Source organism: Pinus tabuliformis, chromosome 3_2 (assembly GCF_031772625.1).
Source record: "Pinus tabuliformis cultivar Carrire ecotype Pingquan chromosome 3_2, CPIR1, whole genome shotgun sequence".
Lineage (NCBI taxonomy): Eukaryota > Viridiplantae > Streptophyta > Pinopsida > Pinales > Pinaceae > Pinus > Pinus tabuliformis.
In genome coordinates this window covers 694726513-694743152 of record NC_142302.1, presented here as the reverse complement: position 1 = coordinate 694743152, position 16640 = coordinate 694726513, and the positions used below count along the sequence as shown (strand labels likewise).

The 16640-nt window shown below is 32.6% G+C and overlaps 1 pseudogene; it reads left to right on the top strand.

Moving 5' to 3' along the window:
* The first annotated feature begins 1725 nt into the window (after nucleotides 1-1725).
* On the top strand, nucleotides 1726-2249 carry LOC149182527 (DNA damage-repair/toleration protein DRT102 pseudogene; annotated as a pseudogene).
* Nucleotides 2250-16640: the final 14391 nt, after the last annotated feature.

Here is a 16640-nt window from a genome sequence, read left to right as displayed (position 1 = left end):
ACCTAGCTGCCTAGATCTAGATCTAGCCACAGAAGATTAGATCTAGAATCCAAAATATGCAAACAAACTTATTCACTCTCAAAAATGGTAGATCACCTCAAAGTGTAACCCAAAATGGTAGATCGCGGCAGATCGAAAATTGTAGATTATATATGATTATTAATAAATTTGAGAAAATATGGCAGAAAATTTCTTGCAGGAGTGCTCAGTTTCCACGGCTAAAATGCACACTTCACATCCGCAGCGCAGAAACAATATAATAAAATATTATATTAACTGTCCCGCAATGTAGAAACACTTCAGATCCACAGTGTAGAAAACCGAAGATAGGAAACACTTCAGATCCGCAACGCAAAAATACTATACACCAGATCCGCAGCGCAGAAATATGATCCGCAGCGCAGAAGATAGGAAATACTTCAGGTCCGCAGTGCAGAAATTACTTTCATCATTTTCTGATACACTTACCTATCCTGCAGCGTAGAAATACCATTAGTATAAAGCAAAACCGAAATTAGCAATTGTGTTCACTCTATTTATATTAACAATAGTGTTAACTCTATTTATAATAACGGAGGTAAAAATAAATTGAAAAAAAGTTTGCAAACTAAACGACAGTGCTAAAAAATTTGAACTTATAGTCATTAGCTCCACATGCTTTTACACATGTACAGTCCTCCGGTTCTCTAACTTCCCTTTAGAGATCGAGAAACAAAGCCATCCTACACACAAGTTTCACTAGGTACAATAACTGCAGAGTGCAGGGTTTATAATAATATAAGAGTGCTCTCCTCCTACAGTCTATGCTCCGGTTTCTGGAACTCCTTTGACAGTATAAAAATGACCTTTTTATAATATTACATAATAATAAAATATCCTTTCCTCTCGAGATCTCTTAACCAATAAACCAATCCTCTCCAGAAGGGAGGAACATATCGATTTAAAATTGGCAAATCAACATTTTATCGATGGTCTTCAGCGTTCCTCAACAAGTTCGAATAACTCAGCGTTTGTCAATTTGTTGGGCTAAGCGCTCCTACGGGACTTTATTGCTTTGATGCCTAGAAATTCATTTCATTTGCACCGAGATTCCAACGTAGCTTCATTCACCAGACAAAAAAACATTAAATGACAGTTAAAAAATCATATAAATTTATATCCTCATTTTGGTTATGCTCGTCAACTTTTTCCTTTTGCAAAATGAAAAATCTTTATGTTTTGGAGTTATAAAACATGTGTATTCATGTGCAATGGGATTTTATTTTATAGTTTTTGTTCTCATATGTGAAAATTTCATGTCGATTAAATTTATATTATACTATTTACAACCTACTTTAAATCTAAATTTTATTTAATATTAATTCGTATCTTTGGCATGAATTATAAGTTTAGAACATAAGACTAAATCAATGTGAATTATATAACATATTTAGGCTGATAGGCCTTCCTATGCATCAACAATCATCAACCCATTTCCCTACTCCGTTTGATCAGGTGAGACACTTTTAATCGTTGATTTGAAGTGTGGTTTCTGCAGCCGATTTTACAGCCAGTTGTTATGCATTTTACGTCATATTTCTGGGACACCACTTGGGTGTAGCACAATCCCTAGTCTAGGTGCATGCACTTGTCTGCACAAACTCTTTCCTCTACATTCAACACTACCCTCACTCCCTTCATTGCTTTTCCAACCTCCCAAACCCTCGTCATTGGCGGTCCAGGAAAATGCGAAGCACTGACGCCAATAAGCCTCTCAAGATCATTACAAGAGCTGATGACTTCGGTTGCACACTCAAAGATTCCCTTATCGAACACCTTCGATCCATGCCTGGTTCGACACCCCTTTCAAGGCCACCTGCCCTGCCAGCAAAGGGAATCCATGGCTACCTGAGATCATTGGCTCTTTAAAAAATTCCTTACAGGAAATGCCCAAAATACCCTAACACAACACACCTCAATCTGAATCCTCCTGTGCTCTCTCTTCATTAAGCAAAACGAGAAACGTTCGGGATGTGGATATCATGCCCAGGGGATCCTTGAGCATCATGCAAGAAAGCCCTACTGTTGCCATTGTCAATTTCAAGGCCGGAAGTATCGAGTCGGCCCATCACCATACCTTTGGGCATGATCTTCTTGTGGTGTCTGGGTCGAAGAGAGTGTGGAATCTCACTAAGAATCATTGCTTCAATTTGGTCCCCGAGGATTATCTCTATACTCCTGCACCATTTATTGCACTACAGGAACCATAGAGGTGATTTCATCCTCTCCAACTCATCTTAGTCGCCTTCTATGAGTCAGGACATATAATGAATGTATATGAATCAACACATATCATGAATGTCTACTAAGGTGGCATGCAGGTTTTATAAGGGTTGCCTTTTATGATTCAGAGAGATTTTTGAATATCTTGCTCACCTACCCTCATCATTGTCCTCTGCCATGCAGTAAAGTGTTCAAAGGGGTTCTTCCTGATGGGCCATTTGTGGTAGTTAAATCACTAAAATCTTCTAGAGAAGTAGAGCAAGAACTTCTTTTGGAAGTTGAAATTACTGCTACCTTGCAGCACAAGCACATTGTTTCATTAATTGGTTACTGTGTTGAAGAGAAGGAGTACTTTTTGGTCTACAACTTGCTACCGAGAGGAAGTTTGGAAGAAACTTTTTATGGTATGTAGTATGCCAATTTTCATGTATTTATCATGTTACGTCCTTCGAGATTTTTATTATTTTTCAGTGTTAAGTGTTGTTCCCAGTTCTCAGAAAAAGTTGGGTTACAGGAGGGAAGGACAAGCCACAGGCTCACTAGAAAGATAGGTTGAAAGTGGCCACTGGAATTGTTGAAGCTTTGACTTATCTGCATGAAGGTTGTTCTCATCCTATCATCCATAAAATGTGAAATCATCTAATATTTTGCTTTCTGAAAACTTTGAACCTCAGGTATCTTGATCTTTGTGAGAGAAACAAGTTCTCAAGCTTCTGTTGAATTGTTTGTATTTTTTGGTTGGAGATGTTATAATAATATTTGCTTGACCATTAACTAGCAAATCATCTTTCCATGGATCATTAACTAAAGATATTCTGTGAATAGTTGTCAGATTTTGGGCTGGCCAAATGGGCTTCAACAACATCTGCATATATCACATGTAGTGATGTTGTAGGTACATTTTGGTTAATATCCATTTCTTTCTTTACACCAGCTCTTTCCTTAGGAAAATAAATGTCCTTTATAATCAAGACTTCATAAAACTAGCTGCTATCATATTTAAGGTATCTTGCTCCAGAATATTTCATGTATGGCAAGGTTAATGAAAGACAGGTGTGTATTCCTTTGGAGTAATTCTTCTAGAGCTAATAACTGGAAGAAAACCAATCAATGACAAGAATCCCAAAATCCAAGTACAACATGTTGTCTAAGACAGTGAACTTAGTTTCGACCTCGAATGAACATAGTAATTACTCTTATTCTCTTTAGTTGCGTATATATGTTTCAGTTTCTGATCTTATGTCAAATTTAGTTGCTTGAAGAGGTTTCCTTTCCTGTGAGGAGTTAGTGCTAGAATTGTTTTTGACCATAACGAAGAATGGCAAATGAAATATCGAGTTGATATCCTTCTGACGTAGAGTTACAAGTGTTTAGATCTAGTGTTTAGGGTTGTAATATAAACATTTGTTCAGTAGTTCAATTTGTAAAACTATCACCCTTAAACAGGTTAGCCATTAATGTTGATGGTGGATTATGGAAAAATATTCAAAGCCTCAATTGCTAATAATCTCTTTTTCCATTAATGAAATATAAGATTCTTTGAATATTAGCAAAAAATATTACATCATATCTCAAACCAAAGCAACAGTATGCAAATTACCCCTCCCTGAATAGGCAAGAAGAGCCAACATATCTTCTTTCACTCCAATATCAAGAGAGTATATATCTTTCCTGAGAATCACTATCCTGGTTGAAATCTGGATTGCAAGATCTAAATTGAAAGTTTTGGTTTCCCCAAATAAGGTGGCTTACCTTTGCATTAAACTGGTTTTGTCAAATTTCAAACAATGGATAAATGTTAATGTAAGAACATGGACTTATTCTTCCTCATTGTTTGTGTGTAACTTAGTATTGCAGATTTTGAAATTACTATGAGGAGTAGGGGATGACCTACCTTATTGGACCAAGAGGCAATTGAAAATGTCCATGGAATTAGATGAATTGATTGAGGATGAATCTGGAGCAAACTTTGGGAGTTGTGACATACAAACTCATCTATCACTTGCAATGCTTGGAGTTGATGATGATTTGGTATCAAACAGCAATCTAGATCAAAGTGTAGATCTTGTACATGAGAACAAAACCTTGGAAGATTATTTCTATGGATGTTACAGCCGTTCAACAAGCTTTGATTGATTTAAATCTACTTCTCTAAGCTTCATAATCCTTCTTACTCATTGCCTCTGTAAAAGCTTCAATATTATATACTTGGTGTATTATTGTGAGCCAATGTCACTACTTAGTTGTGTTCAATTTCAATCACTCTGCATATTGGCTGAAGCTATGTCTGAAGTTGAGTGGAGTCCATGTAAAATCCCTTGCCAATTCCTTGTATAAATGTGAAAGCCATTAGTGGTCACTCCTTTTACTGACCCACTGGTACTCACTAGAGCTGAAAAATTTCTTGTCCTTGCCTTTGGAGCAATTGTATGTATGTGGAAGGAAAAGCAATTATGATATCGCTATTGATTTACCAAACCATTGTTATGTACTTTTTCAGGTCTGAAGATGTGTAACTTGTGGTTTAGCTTGGTACATTCTCTTGTATACCATTTTACTTTGAATTTGTCAATATCATAAGCCCAGTAGCGATTTAAGTGTATGTTTGCATGGCAAAATTGCATTGGGCTTGAACTTTTCTAAAAAATTAAGTTGTATTTAAAGAAATATGGTGTCCAAAAAGCATAGAACTCCAAACATCAAATACCTTTGCTCCTTGTAGGCTTGAACCAACATCTCTTCTAGAGAAATTCAAGAATTATAATATAATAATCCTATCAACCTCTCTTTGTGCCTTTTGGGACAATTGCTAGTATATAGGAATGTGTCTCAGGTTCGTTGATTACAGTTTGAGTTAAAAATTCACAATATAATTTATCCTCAATGTAAAACAATGAAATGAGTTGTATTTTCGCATATATATATATATATATATATATATATATATATATATATATGACATAATTATTAATATACAGTTTATTGTAAATGTTAATAAAATAATGAAATTTATTGATATCTAATTTACACATTTATATATAGATATACCTTAATTTAAATCTCATTTTTACATGTGTACATTATATGAAGGTTATACCAGAGATAAGGTTGAATCAAGATCAAAATAACTAAAATTTATCACATCAAGCCAAATTGCATGGGTGATGAATTTGATCCAAGACCCCAAACAAGAGTAACTTGAAAGAAAAGATCCATCCAACAATAGTGTTGAAATAGCAAATCAAATTTTGAACTCATGAATGGGTGCACCCAAATTAAGTAAAATCCATATCGTTGGAAAGATGCTAGAGAACTGGAGGTAATTGAGTGAAAAAGAATAAAAATACAAGCAAGTAAAAAAAAATTGAAGCAAAGTGAGGCAAGCTGACAATGACATTAACTAAATTAAATGGAGAGGCCCATAAGTTTCAAAAACAGGTTCGCATGGCTTTTACATGGCACAAAATTGATGCAACCTATGGTCAAGTTACTAGAAGAATAATTTTTTCATACATAAGCTAGTCATAGTTCTTTTTTTTATCCATAAATGCATTTATGAAATATACAATAAGGAGTTTTGGGCAAGTGAATTATTTTTAGTTTAAAGACTCAAAAAATGTTATTTCAACCCTAGAATGTGAGATTTTAGGTTTTAACTGCCAAATATTATGTAGAAATAAAAACTTGGACCCAATTTTCTTCATAAGAATGGATGGATTATAGAGTTTTACATTTTCTAATTCACTATTGAGTATGTTTACATGTATGCTAGTAGATCTAGTATGCAAGCATTGTTTCCTTCCTATCCACATCTAAAGGAATCCTAGTCCCTACAACCTTTATTCTTTCTAATGTAGATGGACTTGGTCTCCAATATTGAATATTTCCCTTCCTTGTGATGGTTACAACTCACCCTATGGTTTTCCTATGATTCTTTAAGTCTCTCATGAATATACAAATAGACAGTCTTGATTTTATCTACCTTTTATACATGTGTGAGGTTGCCTCTCTTTCTTTTTCATTCTATCCATATAGAAAAAATCAAACTAAAGATGAAAAATATTCAAAACATGCTTCAAAGAGGACTCACTAATCAATAGTAGAAGCATGGAATTTTTTGTTTTATGAATGTTGAATGTGATCCTTGTTATAGAATCAATACCATTTCTTACACCTTTAGAACCAACTAATAAGACTTCTCTATTGTAATTTTTGTAACTTACATAAGCTTGTTTCTCTTTTAGAGAATGATAATATAATCTAGTTAAATACCTCCAAACTTCTTGATTTAAATCTTTTTCATGTTACCATGTGTTGACAAATTAATACTTCATTTGTTTTCTATTGTACACCCCCATTTTGTGTTTTGATTCTATATGTACATTATCATTTTATGATTATACTCTATAGGGAGAGCCATGTTTCTTAACTTTGATATCATCTTGATCTACCCTATAAATGCTTGATTTCCCCTTTGGAATATATCTAAATGTGTTAAAAATCCATCTAAGATGTGTTTTTTCCTTTCAAATTTGCATTAGGAAATTCCATCCTATGAAGACCTTTAGTTTTCTCCAATTGAAAGTACCTTTAACATTTATATCCATTCCTCTACCTTTCGATCTCATGGACACTAGGACACAATTTCTAGTATTTTTTCATTCACTATTAAGCTCACAATTTGTCTCATAACATCTCCTTCTTCTACTACTTCATGATTCTCTATTTCTAATTTTGTTTCACTAATTTATGCTTCACAAGTTTTTTTTTAATTACCCATTGTATCTATCATTCTCTATGGTGATTCCAATATTCTATTAACTATCATTCAACCACATCTTTGTATCATTTATAACGATGTGAAATTTACAATACTGTAAAAACTCTTATCTTTTCTTAAGTGTTTTTCTTTCGTAATTGTAACCTCATTCAATATCAAAAAACACACTTAAAGAAGATTGCTCATAATTTTCACTAATTCCTTTCTCAAATAATAATCAGACACAATTAGATACACAACCTAAAGAAAATGCATTATCAATAATAAGAATTGAAGATACTTCTAATTATAAATGTATGGAGATCGAGATTGTTTGTTGATTTTTTTTTTTAAGGAAAAAAGTAGCATTTTCATTAGATAAACTAGAAAAGGGCCAGGTACAGACAATCTTGTAGAGCAAGCTCTCATAAATATTCATTGTTTTGAACTGGAGAAGGACCTTATTGCTACAAGCTTTATTTACTTTTGTACATAGCCTATACTGTAAACTTTCCAAAAAACCCCACCATTTTCTATAGATTGACAAAACACAGATATAACTTAAAGGAAACATCTACCCATGGTTACTAGTGTCAATTTCTCCACAAGCTTCTTCCGCAGTCATAACCTATTCTTCAACATCGCCCACCCGAGGTTCCAGGTCGTGCACAACAACAACGTCCGCAACACCTTCAGCATAAGGGACAATGTCATCCCCAAATCCAAAAACATCTTTTAACACCCCGAATGTTGCAGTCTCTACTTTAATCTCAATGTTCTACACCTTTTGTTACAAAATCATCACATTTATGCACAAGATCCCTATAGTTTTTTTTCCATCATTCCCATGACTTTTCTGAGGCCCGACAATAGGGCGTACAAAATCGCCATGTTCTTATTAATCTCTTTAATAATTTCTTTTACAACCTTCTTGCATGAACTGTCAATCGAGCCTTCTATATTATCGGAGTGTCCTGAACTTATTCCGCTACCATTTTCATTACTTGCTGAAGCCATCTTCGTGACGATTCTACCTTGTATTGACAAAAACTTGTGATCTACCGATCACAAACAACTCCTATAAATAATGGTTTGGTTAATTCCGACATTCCTTCCCATCTTATCCTTCATAAATGAAAAGCGATTTTGCATCACGACATAGTAGTTAACCTCCATCTCCTCCACCATCAAACTAGCGTTGAGCGAATTGTGATGGTACCTACCTACCCCATGAATGGAACTCTATTAAAATACAACGTAAATAACTAACGATGCATCGATCAATTGTCACATCACATAACCTTTGATATACATTTTCCAAATGTTATGAAACCAGCTCACAAAAAGATAGAAAAGATAGATGAACGCCTTAGAATTTAGCCTCTTCGAGGGGGCAACCTCCTTTACATTACAAAAATGAACAATTCTTGGATGATACAAATGACAAGACCTCCTTTCTATATATAGGAGTCTAAGGGGTCACAATATAATCAGAGCGGACATAATAATAATAATGTAAGGGCACAATAATAACAATAGTGGGCTTCTATGGGGCACAATAATAACAATATGGGGACTACATGGGCACAAAAATATAATAAGGGGGTTGTACTAATAACAATAAGGGGTTACACTAGTAGTATAGGGACTTAACATGCCCCTCTGCTTCGAAAAGTGTTGTCGTCAATGCTTGAGTAGTTCTTGATGCTCCTTTGTAAAATTCTTGTCCTCCCATGTGGAATCATTAGCTGGTAAGTTCTTCCACTTGATGAGATAGTCTAAAATTGATCAATTTCGTAGATGTCGGGTTCTTGTTTCTGTGACTGCTCTAAGCTCCAATATGATTTTTCCTTCCTTGTCAAGTTCTGGCAATATTGTTTGAACTCTGTTAAAATTTTTCCTAACACCACACGTGTTCCATAACTCCTTACCAACCACAGCAAATCCTAATGCACTACAAAGGGCCATTAGGGAGATAACCTTAAGTATCTAATTCGAATCAGGGAATATGACATATTTTAATAGAGTGATTGATATGTAAGGAGCCTTGCTCCAAGGCCACCCCACCACCTTGTTGGTAGCCCGCAACACCTGGAACATTTTAACCTTTCCAAACTTTTTTAATACATAATTTATCTTGGGAATGATTGGAGAGGATTCAACATCAATGAGATTCTCGTTCTCGAAGATCTTCAAATATTTTTGTATTATTGTCATTGAATCACCAATGATAATCAAGTTTTTGATACCATTAGAAACACTAATTTTGAGACCCTGCCAAAGAGAGAGATTCTGCTTGCTTGTTCTTACTCGTGGTGATCCCTAATCTCCATGTGAACTTTATTTATGTCTTTTTTTCAAGATTTACTATTACCCCTTATTTGTTGAGTCTTAATAAACTATTTTTCTAACTTTACTCTATAATTTAATTTATCTCCCTATTTTAACATTTATTATAACTATCTCTAATTTTATTTTTAAAACTATGTTTTCACTATTTCTTCGATCTAATCTATTTTAAAATCTTTTTTCTATGTGTATTTATTTACCTTTGAAGTCCTTCTTACTCTTCATCATTTCCACGGAATTTTTAAATTTCCTCGTGAATGTTATTACTTCTTCTCTACCTTTATGTGAATCTTAACCATCCTGCCCTTTCACATCCATCTGTTTTTGTTTTCCATGTTACTGTACTTCTTACTCAGGCTTTTTTCCTATCCACCCGACACTTCATAATTACTTTCCAAATTGTTATGGCTTCCAGCGCATAAATTATTATGCGTTGTAAGTGTAGATATACATAGTGTTAGTTATATAGATATGATTCAAAGGGTGTTTAAATTAAAGTCTGTGACCGAACTACAATAAAAAAAAAAAGCTACGAGTTGCATAGGAAAAACATTTAAATAAGTTTTTTATTTAGTGTAATATTTTTAAAAATAATTCATATTAATAATACATGAAATTTTATTTACATATATTTAAAATATAAAATTTATTATTTTTTTAATCATATAATTTTATTTTTATTTTAATATAGAAAAGATTAAATATTTTTTTTATAATATAAATAATTTAAATTTTGTCGGATCTTATAATTTATGGGAATTTGAAATTTGAATTTTACACTTTACATATTGCTTCATAAAAAAGTAATCACCAATTTAATTTAACTATATATATTTGGCAAAAATAAATAAATATTTCAATTTCATATATATATCAAAATTATTTAAATGTATTATTATTTGTAATTTTTGTAAGAACAAAACTCTGACAACTCCACTAACATAAATCATCAGTTAAAAAAGTGAACTCCATGATACATCATGCTTTATAATCTACACATTCATATATATAGAAACTATTACCATATATATATATATAGGAGTTGTCTATAATGCGACTTTTTGAGATTCCGGTGACGAATCGGCGGAAGAAATTGAGATGAAATCATGATTTGTTGCAGTTAAAATGGTTTTTTTAACTGCATTTCGGATTCAGCACCCTGAAAAACCCCTGGGACGGTTTCATTGTGAAGAAATTAGCTATCAAACTTTTCCAATAAATTACTGCCGGATTTTATTTTGAATTTTAGTTTTATTTTCACTACTCAGGTAAACAGTAATAATCTAGTAAAATTTTCAAATACGTTAATCTTCACAAAAATCTATAATTTATGATCCATGACTCTATTTAGCTATTCTGAGCAATGACTTCTCTCAAGCAGGAAATAGTCTATTTTCATTTTGATATTTTATCCAACGAAAATATTATTACCGTGTTGGGGTATTTTACTAGACATTTTCCACCCATGTTGGGAAACGCTTATGCATTTCCATGCGAAGATAAGCATGCCTACACTTTTTCTATTTTACTCAGTAAATGAATGTCTTAATATATATTTTTAATTTTATAAATATAAAAGTGTACAAAGTTTATAGTTATAATTATTTTAAATATATAAAAGTTATATACTTGTTTAAACATAATTAATATATAATTATATTAATTTTGTATCTAATTGAAAAGTTTTAATTTCTTTAAAATTTATGTAACTTCAAATTCCATATATATATCTGCTTTACTTAATATTATTTATTTATCATTTTCTGTCCGTACTGATTTATAAATACATATAAAACTAAGCTTTCAAAATGAAATAATTATGTGTATTTTTTTTTTTAATATTTTGGATCAATTATATAATTTATTTATGATTATTATTATTAGTGTTGATTAGAGAAATCTATTGTTATATTAACATTAATTTATTTAAAAAAAATAAATTAAAATTAAAATATCAATGTATACATATTTATGAGATTACAACTTTTTTTACAATTTTTTATTTGTTGTTTTCATTTCTAGTAAAATTGAATTTATAGATTTATAAAATAAATATCTTTATATGTTTATGAAAGATTTTTTGGGGTAAATCATATGATATTTCATTTGTCCACTCTTTGGAACCAACCAGTGTGGTTCATTATCAAGACAAGTTGAAGTATCAGATTTCACTTTGCATATTAAATAGTCAGAGCAGAATATCCAACAGCTATATTTCTTGACTAGGTAAATCATATGATATTTCATTTGTCCACTCTTTGGAACCAACCAGTGTGGTTCATTATCAGGACAAGTTGAAGTATCAGATTTAGCTTTGCATATTAAATAGTCAGAGCAGAATATCCAACAACTATATTTCTTGACTAGGTAACGGCAATATTGTCTAACGACTAAGTTTGACTAGGAAACAGTTAGATGGACTGGATTAGGAACATAACCTTTACTTAATTAAATAACTTAATTTAGTTAGTTATATTCTTATTAAAATAAAAATAAAGGGACCATTTTATAAACTTATAATTAAAATAAATTAATTTAAATTAATAGTTAGTTATAAAAGTTATTACATATATAAATATTAGAGTGATTAATAGTTAGTTATAAAGGTTGTTAAATATATAGATATTAGAGTAATTAATAGTTAATTATAAAAGTTGTTAAATATATAAATATTAAAATAATATATAAATATTTAGTTATATTCTTATTAAATATATTATTTATGTTTAATGATATAACTAGAAAATCAACTTAATTTTATACTTGTTGTTTTAATTTTTTACATAATTATATTATTTTATACTTATACTTATTCTTGTTTATAATCTTTTACATAATTATATAATTTAAGTTTTAAATTAAGATTAATATTATGATATTTTTGTTACTCCAAAACTTTTTCCTTTAACTTACTTTAACTTATGTGTTATTTAAAAGTAATATTTCATTATTAATAAATAAAAAAATACATTTAACAATAAAAAAACTACAAAATTATATATATATATATATAAAATACAATCGACATGTCCATAATAAACAACTAAAAAATTAAAAAAACCTTGCATTGAGTGATAAAATGATAACTCGGAAACAGCAAATCTAACTAGATGAATATTAGAATGCTGACCTTACTATTTCCCAATTTTCAATGTAAGAAAAATTTAGAGGAATGTCTTGTGGGAAGACATGTTTCAAGTCACTTTCTATTCTTAATCATTATTTTTTTATATGTAATTTATACAAATGAAGGGTTGGATTTATACACTTCCCAATTCTATAGATAAACTAACACAATTAATTTATTTTGTTATTGTTTTTTATATGAAACATAAAACCTAGGGGTGTAATATAGATAATGCCAATAGACTTATCAATGAAGGTTTACAATATAAACTTGCTTTGCTAAGTGATTACTAAACGATGAGAAGATTTTATGGAAGATAAGAATAAATTGATGATTATACACACACTCTTTTGTTGCGATACGTACATTCTTTGAAAGAGGAGAATACTAAACTTCTTACCAAGGTACTATTTTCTTCAAACTCTTGATTCTATTAACATCAATATAATTTTAGGTGTAGGATCTCAATAAGATGATATATACATAACGTCACGGTCATGTCACAGTTGATTACCAAAGTCGATGCATCTACTTCTGGGGCAATTTTATTTGTTAATGCATCCATGACAAAATCTCACTCACTTATGGGGTATGCTACTCAACACATTTGTTTCTTTCTATCTTTATCCTATTTTATAATTTATTTGAGAGCCATATTGACACACTACCTTATGAGAGTATGTCTACCATTCCTTATTGTTATAGACATATTTGGGCACTGCAACCCCAAACTCATATGTCCATAAAGCAAGGGCTCTTTAGTCCCCAAAAGTGTTGTTTCATACCCCAAAGTGTCGTGGTCAAATGATTACATCATTTCCTAGAAGTTCCACCTGGAAAACCACTCAAAGGTGGCGAAAACTCGACCATACTGACTGCTTCATGGTTAAGGTGTGATGCATACTAGCTGCCACACTAGCCAGGTGCGATGCATACTAGCTGCCACACTAGCCAGGTGCGATGCATACTATGGCCTTCTGTAGGGTGCGACGAGTGAGAATAGACAAATGGCAGAGACAGTTTGCTAAGTGGAAGCTCATGGAATCTTCCAGAAACTTCTCCTATGACACTTGCCTCTCTGAATTCGCCCAGGGATGAGTGAGAGATCAATGAAATCTCCAAGTGGAACCAAGAACTATCAGTGGAATGACACTAATAAAAAACCCAGAGCTGACTCACACCCTTGCAAGACATCTATAAATGGATCCCTCATCTGAGAGATCTAGAGGCTGGAATTTTGTAATTTGTAAGGAAGTTTTGTTGGTTTATCTGTGAGAAAAGACATTGTATTGTTGGGTGATCTTTCTTTTCATGAGATGAAGAGGGCTTCTATGCTGGGAGGATGGTGCTGGATTAGACAACTGGGTTGTAAGCCTCTCTTCTACTATTAATAAAGTTTTTTGAGTTTTCCTCCATATAATCGTGTCTTTGTGAATCTTATTGTTTATGAATGCAATTGTATGGTCAATCTATTTTTGATTCTACATTGTTTATTATGTTTTAGATAGAGATGCTTTGATGGTTTTCTGTTACTTTGACTCTACAGGTACTCTTTGAAGTGGGACAAGTAGGAGAGAAGTGGCAAATTCTATCAAGGGAAAGAGAAATCAAGCAAGGATCGAAGTGGAAGATCCAGGTTGGTCCTCTTTTCTTCCCTCTTATCTATTACACTTAAAGGAAATCTCGAATTGTTTTGATTGTTTTTTTCTAAGGTAGCTACCCATCTTAGTGGGACTAGCAGTTCAAATCGATACTAGTTTTCCCTGAAACATAATGGTGACTCCATTGGGGATCAAATTGTTTTTTTTGTTTGTTTATTGTGTTCTTTATAAACTACATACGGAGACTGAAGTTAGCCAGCTAGCCTTCGAAACACCTTTGCTATGTAATTGTGAAGTAGATGAATGCTGCTTCAGTCAATCTCCAGGATGGTTTATGAACTGAACATCTGAATTACAAGCATTCTAAGCACCCTTGCGGTAGCTCATAACCTCATAAGATCATACCATTATACTTTGTTTTTATTGTCCATCATAACTCATTCTAAATCACTAAACTTAGCTACAAAATTTGAGCAAAAGCTAAGCTCAATTTCGCTCCCTAGTCCATTGCACCATCTGTAACTGGCAGCCTGTATGCATCACACCTCCCATGTGTTGCAGGTGAGATGAATCCCTGTTTCCCTTAAGGACAGGTGCGATGATTGAGTGATATTGTTTCACTCTCTGAAATTTGGTTTTTCCTCCTTGTTTTCAGCTCTATTTAGTAGTTTTGTTGTTCATGGTCAATATCTCATTGTTGAAGCCTCCTTCCTTTACATTATTCAGCGTCCATTAATTAGGATTCGTATTTTTTTTATGTATTTATAAATCATTTATAGTCCTCCTTTGTCAAAAGTAGCTTAATCGAACTATCGTTTTTGATGCAAAAAGTGTAGTAACTGCCATTTTAAGTCAAAAATAAGAGTGTCATAAAGTTTTCCTCCTTTAGATAGTTGATTGTACTTTTGTCATTGTATTTGATGTGGATTATTAGTATTTGAAGTGTCGAATGTAGTTTTCAATTCGAAATCAAAAAGTGTCATTTTAGTCTTCCTTTCATTTTGAAAAGAAATTGTTAAAGATGTCACTTTGAAGAAAATAGTTCAGTGTACTTAGTTTTCCTTTTTGGCATTCTCACATTAAGGAAACGAAAAACAAATACATGCATTTGCATTTGCATTTAGATTGTGTGCGAAAGATGATTTAGGAAAAGTGCGTTTAGTGTATGTTCTTTGCTCTATGTTGAAAGAATCGTACTCTTCTTTCCTTAGTAGCTAGGATTTTCATTGCTAAAACAAAATAAATGACTGTTTATCATTTTACATTGCATATTTAGAAATTTTACATCTACAGCATGCGGTGAACCTTGAAAGACAAACTTCTAAGAAAGATGAACTCTAAAATAAATCTCAATGAACATAAAAACGCTTTGGAACCTAACAAAACACATCTAGAATTCTTGGCTAGAGACGTGTTTTGGCATCGTAAAACCTGGTAACTACCATTTTCATTGAAGGTTGGGTGATTCCTACTCTTCGATACGACAAGTGCCAGTACAGACTTATGCTCCCCATATCGTCGAGTATATATTGGGAGACCACTATAGGCTGATACCATTTATCCTTAGGAAGATGTGTTTGCTTCCCTATCGATCACAATGCACTGAACACAGCATTCAGGAAGATTGACTACCGTACATAAGTCATTGGTATTTTCTCTATCATTTATCACTAAGGTGTATTTACTAGTTTTGAGATTTGTTTGGTAATCCCTCTGTCTATATTTCCAGAGTAGTCACCTTCGTTCCTTTTTGACTCTTTAAAAGAAAAGGCCCATCTAAGAACTTGTCACTTTAGGCTCATTAAAAATCGAAGGCAACTAGAGTCACCTTTAGCTTTTTCTCGACTCTTAAAAATTGAAAAAGAAAAGTTGCGTCAAAGTGTCTTAAAATTTATTTGAATCGGAATAACGTTTTCCCCTTCAATTTTGAGTTGATCAAGTAATTCACAATCGTTGAAGAGAGTCAATCAAAATCCCATCATTCGCAGAGACTAGCGAGTCAACCGTCTTTGACTATGGAGACGAAACCATTCCGGGCAAAATGGTCTCGTTTAACTGAGTCCAATTCACCTGATTTATTTGAAACTTGTGTTTCAACATCGTCAGAGACTATAGTTACTCTGATTATTTCTGGTACATCCGCCTTTACAGAAGAAGTTCCGCAGTTACAAGAGGACATTAGAACTGATCTTAGTGTAATGGTAGACATTTCTATTCCTGAAACAACTCTATCTAGGGCTGATCCAGAAACTGAAGTTTACTTACTTAAACATCTGGAAGTTGAGTTCCAGAATTCAGAAGGTGTCACCCCTCCAGTATCTGTTACTGTAGAAGATACACTTTCTTCGGTTCCAGAAATATTTTACAGATCTGAAATTCTACCTCTTCCACCTAGATTGATTGCCATAGAAGAGATGGTATAGGATCTTTCATCCAGTACTCCATTTCATTTTGGAACTGGGATCCACTTTTATCCTTCTACTATAGAAGTTAGTTCTTTTAATCATCCTTCATCGCAAGTTCTTGTCAAATCGCTCAGAAA